The sequence below is a fragment of the Equus caballus genome, chromosome 1 (genome assembly GCF_041296265.1).
Source record: "Equus caballus isolate H_3958 breed thoroughbred chromosome 1, TB-T2T, whole genome shotgun sequence".
Classification (NCBI taxonomy): domain Eukaryota; kingdom Metazoa; phylum Chordata; class Mammalia; order Perissodactyla; family Equidae; genus Equus; species Equus caballus.
The window spans coordinates 110,699,917-110,724,740 of NC_091684.1; the positions used below are offsets into that span (position 1 = coordinate 110,699,917).

At 44.7% G+C, this 24,824-nt stretch overlaps 1 long non-coding RNA gene across 2 annotated transcripts in view; it reads right to left on the bottom strand.

Annotated features, from left to right (window-relative positions):
• LOC138924110 (uncharacterized) overlaps nucleotides 1–24,824 on the bottom strand; it is a 93,012-nt gene that overhangs the window by 13,810 nt on the left and 54,378 nt on the right. Inside the window, exons 2-3 of one of the 2 annotated variants that reach the window (XR_011438764.1) lie at nucleotides 17,643–17,778; nucleotides 9,247–11,266 (exon numbers count right to left, since the gene is read on the bottom strand). This is a non-coding gene — a long non-coding RNA (uncharacterized lncRNA). Of the gene's footprint in view, nucleotides 1–9,246; nucleotides 11,267–17,642; nucleotides 17,779–24,824 lie in introns of those variants that run through there. The other variant, XR_011438763.1, reaches the window with a different exon arrangement.

Consider the following 24,824-nt stretch of genomic DNA (forward strand, 5'->3'; position numbering starts at 1 on the left):
GATTCTCTCATACCACATGACAGCAACTCAAGGCAGAGGAGCACAAAGCGTGGGCCGGGCTTGGGTGAGAATTCAGATCCAGACACTGTCCCACCTTGGACACAACCACTCTGAGCTTCAGTTTCCTTGATGTAAACGGAGAGAATGCTGTTGTCATTGGGTGTGATGTACACGTTGCAAGTGATGAGAAATGTCTGGGAGGCAGAGAACATGCCCGTCTTCCCCGTGGGTGCTCAGGGAATGGTCCATGCTGCTGTCAGAGTGCCTACTAACCTCCAGGAGGGGCTCTTTGGCCTGCTGGGGAAGGACAGTGTGTTTTTGGTTTTTCGTTTTTAACCTCATCCCATAACCTCCTTTCATCCAAAAGAGATCTTCCCGAAACTTCTCTAGAAATTCTGAGTATGTAACCAGAGGATGCACAAAGTGATGGGGCCGAGGGCTGGCCCCGCTGTTCCCGCACAGAGGGGAGACAGCAAGCCCCTTCGGGGGTGGGGAAGACAGGCATGGACTTGTCCATCGCAGGGCCATTGGCAATGAGGCCCAAGTCTCCAATGTACTTTTCAGCTAGCTGTAATTAAGCAAACTAGATTTTCGTTTTTATTTTCGTAAGTTGTGAATGACCGATCGATCACTTTAAACACACACATCTGCCATGTTTGTTTACCCACATGAAACTAATTAGCAGAGTTCAAGGCTGACACGGCAAGCGGTATTTACTCAACCCCTCCCCACATAAGGTCAGCCTTGGGAGTGGGGAGAAGCCCCCTGCTCCTACTCTCTCAGCAAAGAGAGGGACCCCCCACTCCAGAGAGAAGGAGGCTGCCCCAGCCCTCAGCTCAAGGCCCCAGAATTCGGAGCCCAGTTCCCAAGCCTGGTAGGTCAGTAGGAGGGGGCTTCCCATTCGGCCAGGGTTTACAGAACCCCAACTATGCGCCCGTCTCCCTGGCAGAGAGTTTCTGCTGCCTAGACCCCTGTCGGTCCACGGGACCCAGAGGGCCTGGGATATTAGTTCCCCTTTTCTTCTCTTCTCCTCACCTCCCCCCCGCTGCTCCCAGAAGCGCTATATAAACATCAGTTCTGCTCAGTTCTATAGGATCCTGCATTGGTCTGCCAGCATTGCCACAACTACAACAGACAGGTGGCTTAAAACATGGAAATTTATTGTCTCGCAATCTGGAGGCTGAAAGTCCAAGTTGAAGGTGTCAGCAGGACTGGTTTCTCCGGAGGCCTCTCTCCTTGGCTTGCACATGACCGCCTTCTCCCTCTGTCCTCACTTGGTCTCTCCGCTGTGCGTGCACATGTCCATACCCAAATTTCCTCAACTTATAAGGACACCAGTCATATTAGAATAGAGCCCGCCCTAAAGACCTCCCTTCACCTTAATTACCTCTTTAAAGACCTTATCTCCAAGTATGGTTACATTCTGAGGTCCTGGGGGATAGGATGTCAACATATGAATTAGGGGGAGGACACAATTCAGCCTACAACAGATATTGTGATGGTTAATTTTATGCATCGACTTGGCTCGGCTGTGGTGCTCGGTTGCTCTGTCGAACATCAGTGTGGATGTTGCTGTGAAGGTATTAGCTGCAATTAACATTTAAATCAGTAGATTTTGAATAAAGCAGGTTACCCTTTATAATGTGGGTGGGCCTCATCCAATCAGTTGAAGGCCTTGAGAGCAAAGACTGAGGTCCCCCAAGAAGGAAGAATTCTGCCTCCAGACAGCAACATAGGAATTCTGCCTGAAATTCCAGCCTTGTACTCAAGACCGCAACATCCACTCTTGCCTCAATTTTCAGCCTGCCAGCTTGCCCTGCAAATTTCAGACTATCGGCCACCACAATCACTTGAGCCAATTCATATCTACATATATATGTGTATATAATATATATGTAAAAATGTATGTTATATATATGTGTGAGCATATATAAATATATATCCTATTGATTCTATTTCTCTGGAAAACCTTAACTAATACAGATATTTCATTCCAATACTCCTATATTGCAGTAATTATGGTTCCATTAGTACAGGGTCAAGTTTGTGGTAAGCTGGGGCTGGCCCCATGGCCGAGTGGTTAAGTTTGCGCACTACGCTGCAAGCGGCCCAGTGTTTCGTTGGTTCAAATCCTGGGCACGGACAAGACACTGCTCATAAAACTACGCTGAGGCAGCATCCCACATGCCACAACTAGAAGGACCCACAACGAAGAATATACAACTATGTACTGGGGGGCTTTGGGGAGAAAAAGGAAAAAAATAAAATCTTTAAAAAAATAAAAAATAAAAGTTTGTGGTAAGCTTTCTCTTATAAGAACACCAAGTCCTGTTTTCATGTGCTTGGTCTTCATCCTTGGTACTCGGAGCAATGGTCAGTGCCTTTCCAGTAACGAGTGACACCAGTTCACTCAAACAGTCTTGAGCACAAAAGGATTTTCTTAACTCAAACTGGGAAGTTCAGGAGTGGAAGGCATCAGGCACGTCTGGATCCAGGAGGTCAAACAGTGTCACCATTGAGATCTCACCCGATCTCCGAGTCTTACTTTCCTCCACAATGGATGCGTTCTCCAGCAGGCTCTCCCTGCCGTCATGGTGGCGAGACAGCAGACAGAAGCCCCAATGCCAAGCTGGGAGATCCTACTCTCTCAGCGACCTTAGTGGAAAGAGTAATTCTGTCTCCCAACAGCTCTAACATAAGCCCCCAAATTGGATCTCATTAGACAAATAGGTCACACACACATTCCTGAACCAATCGTGCCCAACATCCTCCTTTTCCAGACATTGGTTTTGACAAGGGCATATGACCTACTTCTCCAAAAGCAGCTGAGGTTTAGGGGGGATCTCCCTCCGTGATAAGAGAGAGACTTGTGAGAAAAAGGCCTTGGAGCCCTCCTCCTCCTTCCTGCTTTGGAGGCTGCCAGGCGAGAAGGGGACACGGGGAAGCTGCAGCAGGAGACTGCCCTACGACCGAAGCCCTTGCAGCCAGGAGAACAGAGGAAAGAGAGAGACGGCCTCCGTCCACAAGGATGCTGTTGGGCCTCTGAACGATCTTGAGATCACCCACTTCAGGATTTCTTGCTTTTGAAATTTTAAAATGTCCCATGCGCCCAAGCCATTGGTGTGCGCAGCTCAAATCATTCCCAACTAAAAAAGACATTCCAAAGCTCAATTTTATCATCTATAAAATAGGGACAAAAATGTGCACCTGGTACAGTTGGCAGGAGGATTAAATGAAATAACATCTGGGCGTGTCTGACACATAGGAGACAATCAAGGAGCTTCCGTGTCATCCGCTATGACCAGTCCCTCTCGTTTAAATTCTAAATGCTCTAAATGCTCGTCAATGGATTAATTGATTGCATTTGGAGGACCTTCCTTATCTCAGAAACTAAATTGATAAGCTTCTCCCTTCCAGAGTGGTTGGTTCCCTAATCCTGAGTCAAGGCCCTTCTCACCTCCATGTGGCCCCGAAGACGTGAGCCTGTAAATTGAGAATGGCAGCTGGTTCTTGAGCTACTTTTTCCAAAAAAGTTTGACCTCACGTGTAGGGGTCAACTGCACCACATTCCTCAGTTATGACGTTTTATCATCGTGGGTTCGTGCAAAACCCTGTCTTGTTTTGTCTTTTCCCGCTTTACCCTTTTCCACACTTACACGCTTACCACACACCCCTGCCACTCTGAACAACCGTTCTAACCCCTATTATGTGTATTCTTTTATAAGTACTTTTCTTGTAAACTTAGGATTGCCAGATAAAATATAGAGCGCCCAGTTAAATTTGAGTTTGAGGACAAAATAAATAACGTTTAGCAAAAGTGACAATTTTTAGTATAATCGTTCATTGGTTATCTGAAAGTCAAATTTAACTGGGCATTCTCTTTGTTGTTTTGTTTTGTTTTTTACTAAATTTGGAAACCCTGTGTAATACATACTCTTACATAAATATTATGCTACAGATTTCAGTTAATTTTTTATTTCATTCAGATCTAAGTGGATCCATCCATGTGGCTGTATGGACATCTAGTCCATTTCTTTCGGCTGCTACACAGAACTCCATGGTTTGTTTGTACCACCCATGCCCCCATGGGGACACCCCAGATAATCTGGTGTTTATATCATGTGTAAACAGTTTTATTTCTCCCTTTCCCATCTTTTCTCCTCTTATTTATTTCCTTATCATGTCAGCCAGTAGCTCCCTTCTGTGGTAAACAGCAGCAGCAGAGGGGTATCTTCAAGTCTCTATCTCCTCGTAGTGATGGAACCTTGGGCAAGTTTCTTCACCATCTTGAGTGTCGGTTTCCCCAGCTGTTACACCTTCCTCAGAGAGTTGTGACGATCATGGTAATAAACCCAAAGTTCCTGGCACACAGTGGGCACTCTGCATAGAGTGTGGGTGTACTAATTCCCTAATAAAGACACTAGCCATCCATTTCCTTGGTATCCCATTCCCCCTGTTATAGGGAGTTGCACCCTTTAAAATACGTAGGATCTCTAAAGTAGAGAGATGGTAATTATTATGAATCCAAAATGGATGACTCCTAAGACTGGTGGAAAGGATTTCCAACTCTTAATCATTGTTCATTCAAAGTATTAGCCAAGCATGACCAGAGTAAATCAGGAATAGCCGTGGCAAATGCATACGTCACCCCAACTCTTCACTCTAACTTCATAACGGATGGGTCAGCAAACTGATTATCAGCACATTTTAAAATAAGTCCTCATGATCAAGATGATGGTGGTAGAGAATCTGGAATAATTTGAATTTCATATGTTCTAAACTGATGGGCAACAATTGAAAAAGGAAGGTAAATATCCATTTCTCACTTGACCCAATATTTTGGTCAGTGAAACACATTTACCTGTTATTTACCACATGTCAAGTTTTTATATATATTAGACCAGTGCTTAAAGTATTGTAAGTAATGTAAATACTTTAAGCAATTCTAAGCTTTATTCAATCTTTAAAAAAGAAAGATATGAGCCATCAGGCAATTTTCTTTATTAAATTCGATTTTTAAATTAAATTAAGAAAATGTAGCAGCTTCACTAATTACTGATACAAGCTCGTGCTGGGGGGCCAGTCTTTCCCCCTAAAGATGCGTATTGAGATGCTGACAAGTGGATCACCAACAGTCATTATAAATATTCTGGGGATGCAATTTCCAGCCCTGATTTTCAGAAAATTGTATGTTTTGCTCTATTTGGGTGGAAGCACATTTGTAGTAAGAATTCAGTAATAAAAACCATCTTTGAAAACTATTCTAGTTCAATGTGACTGCAGGGACTTTGCTTACGGCTGATGGCTAGGATGTTAAATAACATTTGCACAACTTGGACAGATTTTCTAGTCTGCTTGGAACTGGGTGATTTCGCAATCCCCCTTAGTGACATCACGCTGAACAGAACAGCGATAAACAGAGCCGCTCCCAGGGTGCTCATCCCTCACTGCTGCTGACGGCTGGTTACCGCCACGGAAATGGAACTGGATTCCCCCAGGCTCGCTGTTCTGATTCTCTGGTCTCAGCACTTTTCCCCCTGTGGTCCTCAGCTGGAAGATTGTTCCGTACGTGAACCACCGCAGTGCGTTTAAAGTGCGACTGTAGAATTATCGTTCTAGAAAGTACTTTTCATATGAACTCTCTGTATCCCTACCACCACCACCCTCTCTACAGAGCATGTGACAGAAGAGGTACACGAAGAACTGTTAGGTATTTTAAAGCTCGTAGTAAGTATCTGCTATATGACTACCCCGGTGAAAGGGGAGTTAGCATCATTGCATCGTTCATTCTCCTGTGAAATAGTAGAAAATGTATATATTGGTCTCTGCCCCCAGTTGCTGGCACAGAGCTCCTAAAACTGCTTATTTCCTCGGTGATAGGAGTGTCTTTTGTTCTAATGAGGCCACTCTGAGTGCGCTCGCAGGTGAGGGCTGGTCACTGGAAAGACCAAGTCATGATTTCTAATTTCCAAGCTGGGACTTTTCAGCCCTGCCCCGCATTCTCTTGAGAAGGGAAAAGGGCTGGAAATGGAGTTAATGATCAATGACGCCTATGTCAGGAAGCCTCCATAAAAACCCCAAAAGTAAAGGGTTTGGAGAGTTCCGGGTGGGTGAAGACATCCACGTGCTGGGAGGGTGACGATTGGCATCTGATGTGGGGTGGGAGCAGTCTCGTGGGACTGAGCCCTTAATCTCCGGGATCTGACTCTCTCTCCAGGTAGACAGTGTCAGAATTGAGTTAAATTGTAGGACACCCAGCTCGTGTCAGAGAATTGCTTGGTGGAGAAAACCTGCACACCTCTAGTGTCAGAAATGTTGTGAGTGTGGTCGTAGTGTGGGAGGAAAGGAGAAAAACACAGAGGGAGTGAGTTTTTCCCAATACATCTCCCAATGATCTTTTGAGTTGGCTAACAGCAATAATAACAACAAAATCACCAATAGCTAGTATTATTGAAAATATATCACAGCAGTTAAGAACACGGTCTTGAGTCAGAAACCCTGTCTTTAAATCTCAGCCACTTAAGTTGTGTCACCCTAGTTTCTTAACCTGGCTGTGCTTTGATCTCCTTGTCTGAAAATGATAACAGCACTACCTCAAAAGGCCATCACGAGGATTAAATGAGATAACGCAGGTGACACGCCATATCAGTTGCAAATTATCTCCAGCTGCAGACAACACAAAGGGTTTTATTTTTCTCATGTGGAGAAATATCCGGAGATGGGTGACAGCTGGCTCTGCTTCAGCAGCTCAAGGGTGCTGGCACTGAGGTCTCTAGCCCTTGTCCTCATGGTCCCAAGATGGCCACTACTGTTGTGCAGCCATCACGTTCACATTCCTGGCAGGAAGTAGGAGGATGAGGCAGAAGGACATGCCCCCCAATCGAGTCACCCACCCCTTAAAGCGCCTTCCCAGAAGCCCCTCAACTGCCGCCTCCTCACACCCACTCTCCCCAACCTCCGCCATGGCTCTGGCCCATTACTGGCTGAAACAGCACTTCCTAAGCTTAGTCATGACTCCACATGGCTAAATTCAACAGACGTTTTTCATTCCTCATCTTTCCTGACCTTTCTCTCAGCAGAGCGAGATTCCCTTCTTGAAGTATGCTCTTCCCATGGCCTCCACGACACCAAGCTCTCTGCTTCTCCTGGTGCCTCTCTGGCAGCTCCTCCTGTCCCCTTTGCACAGTCATTCTCCTCAACGTAACCAGTGGACACTGCTCTCCTCAAGGCTGGGCCCAGACCCTCTTCTCTGCTCATCTGATACTCCTCCTTAGGCCATCTCAGCCACACCTGCAGCTTAATTTCCACCTGCATGCTGTTGGTGCCCAACTTCCCCTCTTCAGCTCGGATGTCTCCTCTGAGCTCCAGACCTGGGCAGCCCCTCCCCACTCAGATCGTCACTGGCTTCTTTCAAAGGCTTCTCATACTCAAAATATCCAAGAGAGTGTTCGTGCCCCCTCCCCACCCTTAAACACTCTGCTCCACTACCACTGCCAAACTTCAAGCCTCGCCCTCTCCCCATGCTCCCCTGCCCAGGGAATGTCCATCTGCTGTCCAGGTGGATAAGCTAAAAACCTGGGGATCATCCTTGACTGCCTTCTCTCCATTTCCTTCTGTTTCCAAACTAGCAACAGGTCCTGGAGATTTTTATTCCTAAAGATCCCCCAAGTATGTCAACTTGTCTCTGTCCTGCTCAAAGCCACCTTTATCTCTTACTGGATTATAGCATTGGCCTCCTCACGGCCGGCTTGTGTCTATCTTGCTCCAGTCGATTCTCTACATGGTAGCCATGGAGATCTCTTCAATACACAGATTTGATCAGTCACCATCAGCAACTCATGCCACCCTCTCTGCCCATTTAAAACTGTTCAGGAGCTTCTTATTTCTCTTAGAATAGAGGCCAAAATCTCTACTCTGACCTGCAAAGCTCTCAGTGACAGGGCCATGCCTAACTCTGGGGCCCGATCTTGCACCGTGGGTTCTGCATCCTGTGCTCTAGCCTTAATGGCCTTCTTTCTAGCCACCAACCCTGTCCATGGGGTGGCAATGGAACAAGCCTCCAAAGTGGAATAGAGTGAAGAGTGTTGGTATAGAGGAGACCGAGTTGCTGAGAGGCTGTGCTGCAGAATAAGTTGTCCATATGAATAACAGTGTTGGCTAGGATGATGATGGCAAGAGGTTAAGTTGAGAAGATTCAGAGTCTCCTGCCAAAGCCCTTGGTGTGTGTGCAGAAGAAACACAAGTGTAGACAACAAACACAACTATAAAGCTGTGTGATATTCCATTGGCATGAGCCTTAAAGCACCGGGAGTTTTTGACTCATGAATAACGTAGGGAAGCAGCCATGAGGAGTTAGAATGCTGGTCCATCCCCTGCCCTGTGCTCCTTCCAGGCCTCCTGATACCAGGACCACAGAAGCATGAGCAGCCTCCACTTAAGAGACACACAAGGGAAACACAGGCTCGAAGCTCTCCCACTCTGCCCTCGGCCCCATCTCCTCTTTCTGCACCTCCCCTCTTTCCTATTTCCCCACTTTCTTTCTCACTCCCAGTTGCTTGCTTGCCTCCTGAATAAAATAGAAATAATAACATTGACCTGAATAAAAAGATTCTCACGCAGCTCCTTAAGGGAACGTGTTCAAAGATGCTCATTGTTGTGTTGTTAGTGGTAGCGGGGAGTGCGCAGCCTCTACATATAATCTCTCACTAGTCAGAACCAAGACTCCTTGAAGAAATGGCTGACGCCAGGTCTGGGGCGATCGATAAATACGCAAGATAAGCCAGCAACATCTTATCATACCAGGCAGCAAGAAAGTTATCAAAGACTAATGAGGCAGGGTCAAAAATGACTTTAAAAAAACCAAAATGATTTGTAGAGGCCCATCTGCCAAAGATGGGACAATTTGAGCATCCATATGCAAAATAACTACAAACAATTGAAATAATCAAATACATTTAAATCCATGAGTTTATAATACTATTTTTAAAACCCTAATTGATTTAGCTCAAGAGGAATTAACTCATTTTGAAAATTGATAAATAAAAGGAAAGAAGCAAGCATTTCCTTTCCTATACAAACTATATCTCAAAGTAACTGTTTCTCTTTATAAATTCTCCAGCAAATAAATGAAGAAGGAATTATAGAATTAGCTGATCATCATTTTAAAGCCCATAATGAATTCGTGGACCTAGATGCTGGTCGTTAATACTGGTAACATCACAAAGGGAGACAACCAGACACTGGGTGCCTCTTTTTTTTTTTTTTTTTCAGATGTACATCATAACATATTTCGAATTCTGTGTAGATTACATCATGTTCACCACCCAAAGACTAATGATAATCCATTACCACTCATGTGCCTAATCACTCCTTTGGCCCTCCTCCTGCCCCCTTTCCCTCTGGTCACCACCAATCCAATCTGTCTCTATGTGTTTGTCGTTGTTTTTATCTTCTACTTATGAGTGAGATCATACAGTATTTGACTTTCTGCCTCTGATTTATTTTACTTAGCACAGTACCCTCGAGGACCATCCATGTTGTCACAAATGGCCGGATTTCATCACTTCTTATGGCTGAGTAGTATTCCATCGTGTATAAATATCGCATCTTCTTTATCCATTCATCCCTTCATGGGCACCTAGGTTGCTTCCAAGTCTTGGCTATTGTGAATAATGCTGCAGTGAACATAGGGGTGCACGTATCTTTATGCATTTGTGTTTTCAAGTTCTTTGGATAAATACCCAGCAATGGAATAGCTGGATCATATAGTAGATCTTAATTTTCTGAGGATACTCCATACTGCTTTCCATAGTGACTGTACCAATTTGCACTCCCACCAGCAGTGAACAAGGGTTCCCTTCTCCCCACATCCTCTCCAACTCTTGTTGTTTCCTGTCTTGTTCATTATAGCCATTCTGCCAGAGTGAGGTGATATCTCATTGTAGTTTTGATCTGCATTTCCCTGATAGTTAATGATGCTGAACATGTTTTCATGTACCTGTTGGCCATCTGTATATCTTCTTTGGAGAAATCTCTGTTCAGACCTTTTGTCCGTTTTTGAATTGGGTTTTCGATTTTTTTGTTGTTGAGATGTGGATGCCTCTTGAAAGAAGTTCATAACTCCACCTATGAAGTGTTTCTTGCCAAAAAACCAAATGTAACCTGAATCTGACCAAGTTTCTAGATCTCACTACCAGTTTACAGGAAACATAAAGGGCAGAGGAACATATAAACAACACCACGGGTTACAGTCTGCAGGATCTAGACTGTGGAAAACTCTATGAAGATAAATGACCTAATCGTCAACAAATACATTTTTAGGAATGGAGGGAAGACCCATAGATTAAAAGAGACTTAAGAGATACATCAACCAATCACAATGTATAAATCTTATTTGAATCTTGATTCAGACAACTAAAAAAATTACAAGACAATTGGGAAAATTTGAACACTGATTGAATAGTTAAAGCTATTAAGTGATTATTTCTAATTTTTAGGTATTATAATATGATTTAATGATTATACTTTAGAGGTCCATCCTAAATATTTCTTGATGAAATAGTATGATTCTGGGACTTCCTTCAGAGTAATCTGTGAAGAGTGGAAATGGGTGCAGGCATAGATGACACAAAATTGGCTTTAAGTTTACATTTGACTTTAGTTGATGGGTACATTGGAATTCATGGTACCATTCTAGTTTTTAAAATGTTGGAAATTTTTCCATAATAAAGAGTTTTTTAAATAGCGGTGAGCAAAAAAAATAATGAAACAATATCTACCACACCATTTGTGTAGATTTAAAATATAAGCACTCAAAAAAGTCCAAATAAAAGCCCATACATCAAACATATTAGAATGGTTGCCATTAGGAAGATTGGGGAATGGACAGAGAGAATAAGATAAACAGGTATAAAAATGAGTGAAACAAGAAAGGGACATTGCACTGACCAACAATGAGGTGTCATTAACTCAACCCTCTTCCTCCAAGGTCAAAAAAATTCTTTCACTAAGTTATAAGGATCAAATGAGATAGATGGTGGGCCAGCCCAGTGGCGCAGCAGTTACGTTCACACATTCTGCTTTGGTGGCCTGGCATTCACTAGTTTGGATCCTGGGTGTGGACCTATGCACCACGTGTCAAGCCATGCTGTGGAAGGCATCCCATGAATAAAGTAGAGGAAGATGGGCACAGATGTTCACTCCGGGCCAGTCTTCCTCAGCAAAAAGAGGAGGATTGGCAGCAGATGTTAGCTCAGGGCTAATCTTCCTGAAAAAAAAAATGAGATAGATGGGTCCTACTCATGGCACTGTGCCTGGCACATCATAGGTCCTTAATAAACCATCATTTCCCTCTGTTCCCTCCACTTCCCACCATCCTTCTGCCCTGCGAAGGAATAAAAGTGATTTGATAAATTAATTCACTTTGAGGTACTAAGCACTGACAACAACGTTATCCTCCTATCCCCACAGCAGAGGTTTTTCAGAGAGGGCAATACTTAAGAATTAAATCCCTAATAAGTGAAATTCTTGTTTCCAGGAGAAATCTCCACTTCCTTAGTGCTGAGCCCTACAACAAGAGGGCAAACAGAGTCCATCACAGGGTGATTTAAGGAGGGCTCAGATCTGCCCATCAGCCCACAACTCTTCAGGGTGGCTTTCTGGGTCTGTTTCCATCTCCCATGTTCTAAATCGAACATATCAACACTAAAAAGCCTACCACCTGCTAGCTCATCCCAGGAATCAGAGAACTCCAGGTTGCAGCACAATCTTAGATGAGCATCAAAGTGAAATATTAATATGCTGAGCTCTGCTCTTCCACTAGCTGGAAAGATTTCTATCTCATGCCCCACCCCAACCGCCACCAGGAGCCAGCCTCCACCGTTTCATCCTCTCTGCCTCTCTGCCCATGACGGTCATGTTCCTTCCAAGCAATAGGTGAACTTTTAATTCAAAATCACGTTCAGGGTGACCGGCTCACTGGGAATCATTCAGAGGTTGCTGAGGACTCACCCAGTAAATTTGAGGCCCAGCAACTGACTTGAAGTCAGAGGCACGAGACAGCTGCTCAGCGAGGGAAAGGGAAAAGAAGCAGAATTCTATATCGGTCTATAATAGATAGACGCTCCTGGTCCATATTGTAGAAACTGTTGGAGTGAAAAGCAATCAGTTCACGGTTTTCCTGGCTGCAGCTTGTCCCCAACAGGTCAGTGTAAAGGTCAGCTGTGAGCAGAGGGAAGGACATTTCACCATCTGAATAAAGTGCAGCCAATTAATGTACAAGTCTTTATCTAGCATATTCTACGTGTCCATCACCATGCTGGAAGACACTGAGGAAGAGTCATTCTAAGACCTCTGCTTTCAAAATTGTAATAATTTTGTAAGGAATATAGAAAATTATACAGAACAATGTGAGACAGTACAACCAAATAACCGTATAACTCGCTGGCATCCATCTCTGTCTAGAATAACTTTTCCCACCTTTTTTGGTAGGCCTGAATTCTACATGTGCCCAAATGCACTACCTACACGGAACCCTTCTCCAACAACTTATCTTGGCACTCACTCTTCTGCCTGATCCCTCCAAAGTACAGCACAGGACCCCAGAACTTGCTGGGCCTCCTGCCCTCTGGAGCTCAGGGGCAGGAGCCAGCCCTACCTTCGTGTGTTAGAGAGGAAGATGAGAGAGGAGGGAAGGTGGCTTCTGAGCGCATCTCTACATTGGAGCGGGAGCTGGGGGAAGTCCTTTCTCCAGCTCCTTGCTTCTTCAGTCCAGTGTTACTTTGAGTAGACGCCCCAGTGCGCATTATCAGGAGCACTGGTGAGAGCAAGGAACTGACAAAAGCATCCAAGATCACGATCAATAAGGCCTGCCTTATACCGCCAGACCCAGACTACATCCCGAGTCATTAATCCCCCCTCCAGGCAGGTTAGAATTAGACTCGGCCACGTCTGGACCACTCAGCCACATTTGTACTGCTGCAAGCAGTGTCTGATTCGTGCAGCTCAGAGGTCTAATGTCTGTCACAAACCATTCCTGGACTCATTCTTCTCTCCCCTCATTCCAAGCCTTCTGAGAAAACAAATGAGGGCTTCCAGCCGTAAGTGATTGAGTTACCGCACCAAACTGACCAGAAAGGGGTGGAAGCAAACAAAGTCAAAGCTAAAATTTGAATTTAGCCAAAGGAATTAGACAGCAGGGAAGGGCTTTTCAATCTGAGAAAGCCGAAGGTAGATGTTAAGAAAATAAACTTAGGCATTGTTCATGCCTCAGGGGCTCCGTGTTAGCTAAAAGAGGCTTAGGATCTTGAATGGGGCACTGTCTTCACAAACGGTGAACGCTCAGAGAGTGCGGGACAATCTAGCATGGATGCATGACACAGACCATGATGCTGGCCATCTCCATGCTCAGCCACCTTGCCTTTGAACACCATGATGAAGCACAACCCAGGGCAGCGATTGCATTTTAAAATTCCATTACTCAGGATAGCCACTGTACAGTTAGGGTACTTGGTGCAAGCAACGAAAACCGCCTCTCTTAAGTAAATGGGATCTGTTGGAAAGATTGGGAGGCAAGATTGGGAAAGATCTGTTGCTTGCAGGATGCAATGTAGAGCTGCCTTATCAGTTCCAGAAAGGTGGAAACCAGACCCTCTCTAGGGAGAAGGGGAGCAGGGCCTGATGGATAGCTCATCAGGGCCCCACTGCTGAGATAAATATGGAAAGCAAACATCTCCCGCCTCATGTGTCACTCCCACTCAGGATTCAGGGTTCGCAAAGAGACAGTCGGACAGTGCAGCCTGGGTCATGTGCCCACCCTTTATCCAGGATTGGATGGGGCATTTTGAAGAAGCCCACATACACGGGGGAGAAGGGAAGTGCTCCGAGGAAATCTGGGCACCATTACCCAGAGGGGAAAGGAATTTGGGCAGACCACACAGGCCCACTTTACCACCTCTTACCAAATTCCACACAATGGAGAATAATGAGGTCCCAGAGTGCATTTTCATATAATCTCATATATTAATATAAAAGGCTGTCCTCCCTAAATGCCTGTGTTTCCGAAAGAAAGTCACTTAACCTCCCTGAGAAGCAGTTTCCTCAACTACACATGAGAAGGTTGAGCCTTAAGAATTCTCAAACTAAAAGGACCTCAGGCAAGAATGAACTATTGATTAATTACAGAAGGTTCTGAGCGTCAGTGTCAGTGTCCAGGTGGTGGCTGCAGACACAAAGATGGTGACAAATGTTGGCTAAAAACCAACTGTCTATCAATATCATTCTTGTGTGAAGAAAATGGGCCAAAACATGCCATTGGCAAGATTATGGTGGAAATTCAGGAGGATGGGCAGCATTGGCGGTACAAGGGTGCACAGCGCACAGAATGTGGTGGGAAAGAGGGGAGTAGAGAAGGAAAACTTTGAGGCAGAACTTTTTGTAAAGTGAAGCTATGCAGTGGCCATAATCCTCTCTCAAACTGACCCTGGGATTTGTCCACCCCTAATCTGGGTATCAGGGATCTTCCTCAAATTGAAGTTGGCTGACTCTGATGGCAACAGCTAGTAGTGGCTGGGGAGTGGGGGTACCCCAGTCACACACCCCAAGTGTCCATCAACTCTACCACCATCACCACCTCTGATGAGGGCCACTGAGGCTGTCTCAGTCTGAGCAACACTTATATGAATACAGCTTCAAAAGAAACCCCTTCCGACCTGATTGCTGTCCCAAAGCCACCCACGCTAGATAGAAATTTTGAAGTCACCTTTGGACATCCCCCTAGGAAGGTCTAACCAACTTGGATGCTTCTGGCCACGCGACTGTGCAATTTACATCCCAGAGGCTGATGCTGCTGAAACCCAGACACACGTCATTGAAACATGTCCAGGGGTTATTGTAGAGTTTAATTAACCAGAGCCTTGATTCAATTGTCATATCTCCCAGTGGCCACCTACCCCAAGACCAGCAAGGCCTGGCTCCTCAGGTCCTCTGGCTTAATGGCATTGGTGGGACAGTCTCATATGTTGCTTTATCTTTCAAGAATTCTCCCTTCCCCTAAGCAGCTGACCAGACAGAGGTTGGAGATGGGTTTGACCCATCAGGTGTAATGATAGTTACCTTTCTCTCCCTTTCCTTTAGTTTATCAATAAAGGCATATTTCAACTTTGTGGCCATTGGGGCAACATGGAGGCAAAGGCAGGAAAATCTCCATGGAGATATTTCTCTCCTTGGCAGATCCTCTGAGAGGCAAACACCAGCTGTCGCCTGGAGCATCTTCCAGAGGCTCCTGCCCCTCAGGGCCCATCTACAGCACCTCTCAGATCTAAGGAAGAGTGAGAGGGTGTGGGTGTGGACTCCTTTGAACTGATGCAGCACGTGCACTGGTCTCTCCGCTCCTCTCTGGATCTTCTCCTTACAAAGCACCCTGGGTTATTATTTCCCGTTGCTTTGACTCAACACTCCACTGACCACCATCTCCCAGCCCTCTCCTCAGTCCAACCATGACCATGGCCTTCTCCTGATCAGCCCCACCATTATCGTCTTGAGGGCTCAGTGTACCACAGGAAGGGAAGCCAGCCAGGAGGTCAACAGGGGAGGAAAATACAACTGAGAGTAGAAGAAGCTGGTGTCACAGGCCACGTGTGCATATGTGGCCAGCAACACCATTATTGTCCTTTCTTTAAGAGCCCTGTGCTTGTTTGGGGTCTGTAGAGTATGTGTGTGTACATAAGTACGTTTTATAGATTTATCACTATTTACATATTTATTTATGCATTTTAATATATCTTTATGTAGATAAAAATATTTACTGTTAGGTATGTGAACCCAAGTTTAATAAGTCAGATTGGATCAAGGAGAATCAAGTTTCCTGGGAGCCATGGGGTTCCCACCAAGGGAGTTCAATGCTGGATGGAGAGAGTTATCAAGAGGCTTAAAGGACAAGGTTGAGGTCTCCAGGAAATCATGCCCTTTCTCTGGTCTGCAGGAGTGTGTCTCTCTCTCATCTGCCTGCTCCTGTCTCCCCACCCCCAGCCCCTACTTCTCTATAGATCCCAAGCCATTTTATGTTTCTTCTTCTACTGTTGCTTTTCCTTTTTTATACACCATCATCACTTCGCCATTGTTACTCACTTCATTGTCACCATGTTTTTAGGTTGCCAATTGAAAATTTTTCATGTAAAACAAATATTTGTAAATCATCTCAGTTTCCCATTGACTTCCATTTTCATTCCGGAGGTATTATCCAACAGACGAAAAAACTTTGATATATGCAGTAAAAGCCATAGATGGAACCTACTAGATCCTTAAATGAATATTCTCCCTTTGACTGAGTATGATTTATGAGTCTGTGAGTCTCTCCCTAGACATCAGCAAGAAAAGTTAGCCAAACAGGCAATCAATTAGAAAGAGTGCTCCACGGTAAAAGCATATTTATTATTTATTAAACACCTTTCTTGATTGGCTCCCATTTTATTGGTTTTTCTCAATGACCCAATGTAAATTGACTACTTAATCATTCACACTCGTAGTCATTTGTCCAGACGTTCAATGGAAACCGCCTGTAAGCCGTGTGGGCAGCGCCTGTTAGGAACAGCTCCTCAACACCCTCCCCTTCTTTGTGGTCACTGTGCCCTGACTTGTCCTATACTCCCCCACCTCTTAACAACTGCCCTGGTCATGAGACAGCCTCTCAGGACTGACCTTGTCCCCCTCCTCAGCTGTAAGTCACGTTTACTCCTTGCGTTATATCCGCTTCTGCCCTCTTCCTGCCCCCAGTTTCTGCCCAGCACAGCCTCTTCCACCTGTTTGCCCTGAGGCCCATGCATTTACTTGTCAAATGTGCAGAGCAGAGTATTAAAATGCTACTCTCTCTAAAATCATATGTTAGCACTGTGCCAGGACCTAGGAGCTTGTGCCCTTTTGGCTCCAGCCTTCCTAGGCAGGGCCACCCCATCTTCCTGGGTTTGTTTTTCGGTTGTAATTTTATTTTAGTCCAATATCGTAGGCACATGGAAGTCCCAGCATCTGTGAGGTGCATTTCTGTCCTGATTGTCAGATGTGCAAGAGCAACACGTGCCAACAACCTGTCACTGAAATCTAACCTCCTGGAAACTCCAACGGAGGCACCTGATGAGGTTTCGCGGCATCCACACCCATGTCTAAAGGGATGTGACTCTGTTCCCTACCAAGCAGCAGCTAGAGCCTGGGAAACCCGAAAGAGCAGCAGACTTACACCTAAGTTGTACCAGCAAGACTTAACTTTACATGTGACATGCTTTGATATTATCTATTCTGCTCTATTTCATTTGTAAAAACTGGTTGCACCTGTTAAATTGATTTCACTATTGTGTTGCATCCCATTTGTAAAAGTACTGCTTCCATCAGTCCCAGCTGAAGAATGAAAGCTGGATAATGTCCCCCGGTGACAAGTTGGGAGTTGAGTGGGAAAACACTAGAGACCTGGGCCTGAGTCCCTGCTCTTCCACCGCCTTGCTGATCAGGGCAGGACAAATCCCATAGCCTCGCTGTGACTCACTCTCCATCTTCAGTCGAGGGTCTGCCTGCTCTATCCCACTCAGGGTCTATTGGAGGCATCTGATGAGATGAAAGAGCTGAGAGCACTTTGAAAATATGAAAGTACCACTCACCGGCAAGGGGGCGGTGTCAGTCATTGAGACGAAAGAAGCTACGGAATAATCTGCTCGTTTCCACATGCTGTTTCTCTACAACCCAGTTCGGTTGCTGTAGATCATGTAGAGATGGGAGACAGCCAGGACCTAGCGACTGACACCAAGAAGAGGAAGAAAATGAGGGAGACTGACAAAGAGACGGGATGTAGCACATCCTGAAATAAGCATCACTTTATTGGCCAGCCATTCACACCTGCAACCAGGAACCCGTGGTTTAGTGTCTTACACTCCACGGGGCATCACAGAATTCACACAATACTATATACATGCTATATATATATATATATATACACACACACCCATACACACATATAATACTATGTATACTATTATATATACTATTTATACACAATATATTATATACAGTATATATTATAATTATATAATAGTATATAGTATAATACATATATGCTAGTATATAGTATGTATATTATATATGTATATACATATTCACTAGTATATAGTATATTATATATGTATATACATATTCTAATTCTCAGAAGCTTTGTTGCCAAAGTCCCTCTCTCTCACGCTGCAGGAGCTCTCAGGAAACTGTCGCTTTCTTAGGGAGAGTCTTCCCAGCACACGCAGGGGGCGTCTTGGCCTGTGTTCCATGCTATTGCTCTGACCCCCACCATCCATCACAGAACACTTCTAACTGGGCCAGACGACTCAGAAACCTATAGGTCACCAGCCACAGTTTGTATAAGCTTCTAAGAAGCCATTGCTATCCCAACAGGACTTCTGGCTGAATGTCCCTTTCTTGGAGATTTCAAACTCTGATGGCTACAAGGAGCCACGCGTACTCCATAAATGAGGGGGGAGGGGTCACGTGTGGAGCGATTCGTCCCTGTGGAGCGCGGGGACCACATCCAGCTGGTGTGCAGGCCCACCCCATCTGAAGAGGGCAGCCAATGCCCAGCTCCAGCCAACTGTTGGCCTATATTGACAGATCTTCCAGCGTCCCAAAAGAAGTCAAAAATCTAGGTTTTTACAGGCAATTGCCTGATTCTTAAGTGGTCCCTCAATTTTTTTTTAAAAGACATATAGATCAAAGAAAACAGCACATTCAGCCTGTGAACATCCAATTAACGACTCTACTTCTTTCTCAAAAAATAAGAATTAAGTGATCTTTTTTCCTATTACAACATCTTATTAAAAGGTAAAAATTCAAGGGCCAGCCTGGTGGCGTAGCACTTAAGTTTGCGTACTCAGCTTCGGCGGCCCAGGGTTTTGCCACTGTGGATTCTGGGCGCAGACCTAGCACAGCTCTTCAGGTCATGTGAGGCAGCGTCCCACATAGCACAAACAGAGGCACTCACAACCAGAATATACAGCTATGTACTGGGGGACTTTGGGGAGAAGAAGAAGAAAAAAAGAAAGAAAGAATGTTGGCAACAGTTGTTAGCTCAGAGATGCAGATGCGCTGCAGGACAGACCGGCCCGCAGAGAGCCCGTGAAGAAAGGAAGGAGGGGCGTTTATCTGCCAGTTCTGGGGCGAGGAGGGGTGAGGCAGCAAGAGCCCGGAGGACAGGTGTGACCCTGATTGGGCACCTCCCTGCTTTGAGCCTGCAGTGCCTCATTCACCGCACCCTGGTCCCAGCCCTGGTCAGCTCACGCCTGTCTCTTTTTCCCATTAGTCAACGTTCGCCCCACAAGGTGAACTTCCTTTGAACTTGCAGATGCCTGAGCCCTAACGACGGTGGTGCTTCCATTTATTCATGCCGAAAATGGCAGAAGACGTGGAATCTCCCAGCACATGGCTGGTTGGCCCAGCTACATGGCAGAGGGAAGGGGCAGGGCCCAGTGCTGAGAGCAGGTGACTGGTTGGCCCCACTGGTGTCTCCAATATGGTACAGGAGGTGGCTGGTGCCTTAAGGATAAAGGAGGCAACTGAGGGAACCTAGAATGGTACAGACGGTCTATGAGGACACACGGACATAGCCAAACAATAGGTATCTTAAGAACCATTAAGTTAGATTGAACACTAAAAAAGAAAGAGGACACAAATTCCAATATCAGAAACCAGTGAGAGGATGTCCCTACAGATCTGCAAACAGTAAAAGAATAATAAGGAAACTTTATGAGCAACTTTATGCCAATAAACACAACTTGCATGAAATAGACAAATTCCTTGAAAAAAGTTACTAAGTTGACACAGCTCAAGGCTGTAGAACAAATCTGAAATTTCAATTACAAACTGAAAGAAAATGCCATAGTTTACACATCTACGCAATTACACTCTCCCATTTTCTCAAAACCATTCAATCAGAACATTCATAAATTTACAAAGCAGCATAATTTAAAATCAAATAGCAAAGTTCATTAAGACAGGGTCTTAGCAGAGACACTCAAACGGAAGCTTACCTGCCAGGCTTAACACAAATACAAAAAGATGTTTAATAAAACCAGTCAAGGGAATCGAGGAAATCTGGAGCAGGAGAATCTAAGAATACTAGAGCCATACCCCACTGCTCCAGAAAGCTTCATCCAGAAAAACACTGTGACAACAGCTGGTGGCCAGGTGTTTTACGTCAGAGGTGGCAAACTCAGGTGCCCCCAGGGGTCAGAGATCAGTTAAGACAACAGGGAATGGGGTGGGAAGAAGCTTCGAGCTCCTTCAACTTTGTGGCTCCATCTGGTTTTGCAATTATGAGCGTGGCCAGGGACTCCGGATTTTCTGGATTATTATTTGAAATCCCCCAATGTTTAAATGTTGGTTCAAATTTTTTAACAAAATAGTTCGATGTAGTCCCATTTGTTTATTTTTGCTTTTGTTGCCCTTGCCTGAGGAGACACATCCAAAAAGATATTGCTGAGACTGACGTCAGTGTACTACCTACATTTTCCTCTAGGAGTTTTATGGTGTCAGGTCTTATATTTAAGTCTTTAATCCATTTTGAGTTTACTTTTGTATAGGGTGTAAGATAGTGGTCTAGTTTTATTCTTTTGCATATATCTGTCCAGCTCTCCCAACATCATTTGTTGAAGAAACTGTCTTTTCTCTGATGTATAGTCTTGGCTCCTTTGTCATAAATTAATTGACTATATATATGCGTGGGTTTATTTCCGGGCTCTCTATTCTGTTCTATTGATCTATGTGTCTGTTTTTGTGCCAGAACCATACTGTTTGGATTACTATAGCTTTGTAGTGCCATTTAAAATCAGGGAGCATGATATCTCCAGCTTTGTTCTTCTTTCTCAAGATTGCTTTGGCTATTAAGGGTCTTTTGTGATTCCATACAAATTTTAGGATTCTTTTCTTTTTCTTTCTGTGAGGAAGACTGGCCCTGAGCTAACATCTGTTGCCAATTTTCCTCTTTTTGCTTGAGGAAGATTGTCACTGAGCTAACATCTGTGCCAGTCTTCCTCTCTTTTATGTGGGATGCTGTCACAGCATGCCTGGACGAGCAGTGCTAGGTCCTCCCCAGGGATCCAAACCTGCGAACCGGGGGCCACCGAAGCAGAGTGTGTGAACTTAACCACTATGCCACCAGGAGGCCCCAGGATTCTTTTTTCTAGTTCTGTGAAAAATGCTGTTGGTATTTTGACGGGGATTGCACTGAATCTGTGGATTGCTTTGGGTAGTGTGGACATTCTAACTATATTAATTCTTCCAATCCGTAAGTATGGCATATCTTTCCATTTATTTGTATCGTCATCAGTGTCTTACAGTTTTCAGTGGACAGGTCTTTCACCTGCTTGGTTAAGTTTATTCCTAGGTATTTTATTCTTTTTGATGCGATTGTAAATGGAATTATTTTCTTAATTTCTCTTTCTGATAGTTTGTTGTTAGTGTATAGAAACGCAACTGATTTCTATAATATATCCCGCAACTTTACTGAATTCACTTATTAGTTCTAATAGTTTTTTGGTGGAGCCTTTAGGGTTTTCTATATATAGTTTCATGTCAGCTACAAATAATGACGGTTTTACTTATCTCTTTCCAATTTGAATGCCTTTTATTTCTTTTTCTTGTCTGATTGCTGTAGCTAGGATTTCCATCACCATGTTGAATAAGAATGGGAGAGTGGGCATCCTTGTCTTGTACCTGATCTTAGAGGAAAAGCTTTCAGCAAACTAAAAAGCTTTTGCTCAGCAAAGGAAACCATCAACAAAACAAAAAGACAATGGGAGAATATATTTGCAAATGATATATCCAATAAGGGGTTAATATCCAAAATATATGAAGAACTCATAAAACTCAATATCAAAAAAAACAAACAATCCAATATAAAAATGAGCAGAGGACCTGAATAGATATTTTTCCAAAGACAATATACAGATGGCCAACACATACATGAAAAAGTGCTCGACATCACTAATCACCAGGAAAATGCAGATCAAAACCACAATGAGATATCACCTCACACCTGTCAGAATGGCTATTGTCAAAAAGACAAGTAACAAGTGTTGGCAAGGATGTGGAGAATATGGAACACTTGTGCACTGTTGGTGGGAACGTAAATTGGTGGACACTGCGGAAAACAGTATGGAGGGTTCTCAAAAAGTTAAAAATAGAACTACCATATCATCCAGCAATCCCACATCTGGGTATTTATCTGAAGAAAATGAAACACTAATTTGAAAAGATATGTGGACCCCTATGTTCATGCAACATTATTTACAATAGCCAACATATGGAAGTAACCCAAGTGCCCATCAATAGATGAATGGATGAAGAAGATGTGGTGTATATACGCAATGGAATATTACTCAGCCATAAAAAAGAGTGAAATCCTCCCATTTGTGACAATGTGGATGAACCCAGAGGTTATGATGCTAAATAAAATAAGCCAGGCAGAGACAAAAAAGAATACCATATGACTTCACTTAAATGTACAATCTGAGAAAAATAAAACAAATGAACAAATGGAACAAAACAGAAACACTCATAGATGCAGGAAACAAATTGGTGGTTGCCAGAGGGGAGAGGAGGGCAAAGGAGGTGAAGGGGACTAAGAGGTACAAACTTTTAGTCACACAATAAATAAGCCATGAGGATGTAAGGTACAGCACAGGGAACATAGTCAACAACAAGGTGACAGATGGTAACTAGTCTTATCAAGGTGATCATTTTGTAATGTACATAAATGTCCAATGACTACGTTGTCACCTGAAACTAATAAAATATTGTATGTTAGCTATACTTCAATAAAAAAAATACAATGTGGGCCAAACAAGCCACATCAGCCAGCCGGATACAGCCTACAACCTACCCATTTGTGGCCTTTACTTCTGTGTTGCTTTTAGGAGGTGCGTGTGGACAGAGGGGACCAGAAGGAGTATCTGTCTGTTTGTTTGGGATCTTTCCTAACTCGGAAGATCAAGCTCTGGAAATTCTTTTTCTTTCTTTGTCATGACCCCCGGGGTATGGGGACTTCAAAGCAAAAGGAAACAGCCAAGTCAGACATTCTGGCTCTTTCTCCATCCTGCCCCAGGATCCAGTAGATACGGAGCCAAATCCTACGGTTTGAAGAGGTTGGGTTTCTTCTCTCCCCTTCAGCTGCTGCCAATTTGTGTCCTGTCTTCAGTTTTTGAAACGCAGCGGTGCGTTTGTGTACTGCTGTTCCCATATGGCTGAGCAACGTGGGGGGTGGGGGGGACAGTGAAGTTTCATTTTACGGTGATAAGATGTTATCCTGTGTCAGGAAACAGGATGAAAAGCAAATGTGCTTAGAGACCCTGAAAAGAAAGCAGATTAATTGCAGCCTCGGAGTCCAGGCCCTGGTGTGCAGAGCTCCCGTCATCCTCTGAGTGTGACTGTCACGGCCACCTGCTCAAGTTCCAATGAACCAACCCAAGGTGGCCTGCGCCTTCTCAAGGAGACATTTCAAACGGGCACAGACGACTCCGTGGAGAATGCCTGGCACTAATGAGCCATCTTCCACTAGCACCCAGCCTCCCAGCGGCAAGAGAACTTTCCAGCATCACCCTGAAGTATGACAGCTGCAGTGCAAGCCGTGAGATGAAAGGGGCTCAGGAGGGCGAGAGCAGCAGGAAGGCCCCCGACCTGTCAGAGAACTCAAGGGCCCAAGACCACTGCGGGGAGCCCGTCAGAATGCGGACAGATGCTGAGAAAATGTCCTGAAAGCTTCTCTCCCAGTGCACTTTGATCGGCTCAGCCGAGCTTCCCGTGGATCCAGCCCCACTCCCTGTGGAGCTGCCCTGAGCAGTTCAGGCCCCAATTGTCCACGTCTTTTGTGTGTCTCCATTAAGGCCACTCAAACCACAATTTTGAACAATAATAATCAGTTAGCTTGCGCAGGTGTCCCTTTTCACTCCGGCTCAAAGAGAAAGCAGAGGGTTGCTTTCCAAGGCATCCTGGGCTCTCCAGGCCTCCCGGGCCAACTTCATTTCCCTCAGGACCCCGAGGGAGACGCTGAACCCAAGCTGGCGCTTTAACAAACCCCAAGCAAGCTGGACCTGGGGCACCTGGGAAGGGCGTGGCTTCATGGGAAGGGCGTGGCTTCACGGGAAAGGCGAACAGGGAGCCCAGGGGTTTGTGCAGGGGGACTGCCACACTGCGTGAAGACTGAGGTGTTGAGAAAGAGCCCCTCCAACCCCTGCCCAGTCGCCTGGAGGTTGACTGTCATCTTAATTAAGGAGCCTCTGTTCTCGGAATGGTCTTCTCCGGGAAAATAAGAGAGACCATTGAGAAAATGAGGCGCTTTAATGTTCCAGGGAAGGAAGAATTGAAAGTGGAAACAAGCAAAGAAGAATTCCTGCTCGTCTAAAGGTCTTCCAAAATCCTGAAGGAAGTTTTGCCACAATCATAGAGATGAGTATTTATAACGGGAAAGTTTCCAAGTCATGGCAAATAATAATACCTCACTGGGTGCCAGGTGCTGTTTTAAGTGCTTTGGTGTCCTCACAGCAATTCTATGTGCTAGGTACTTCGACATCTCCCAGTTTGCTAATGAGGAAACTGGGGCACAGAGAGGTTAAGTGACTTGCCCACAGTCAAACAGCTAGTAAATGGCAGAGCTGGGATTTGAACCTAGACAGTCTGAGCCTCTGCGCACAGCTGCCTCTTGCAGTTTGGTGCCATAAAGATTAACAACAAAGACACAAACAGCATGTTCTAATTAGCAAAGCGCTTTCATTCATTTATTCATTCAAAAAAAATGTTTTTGTTTA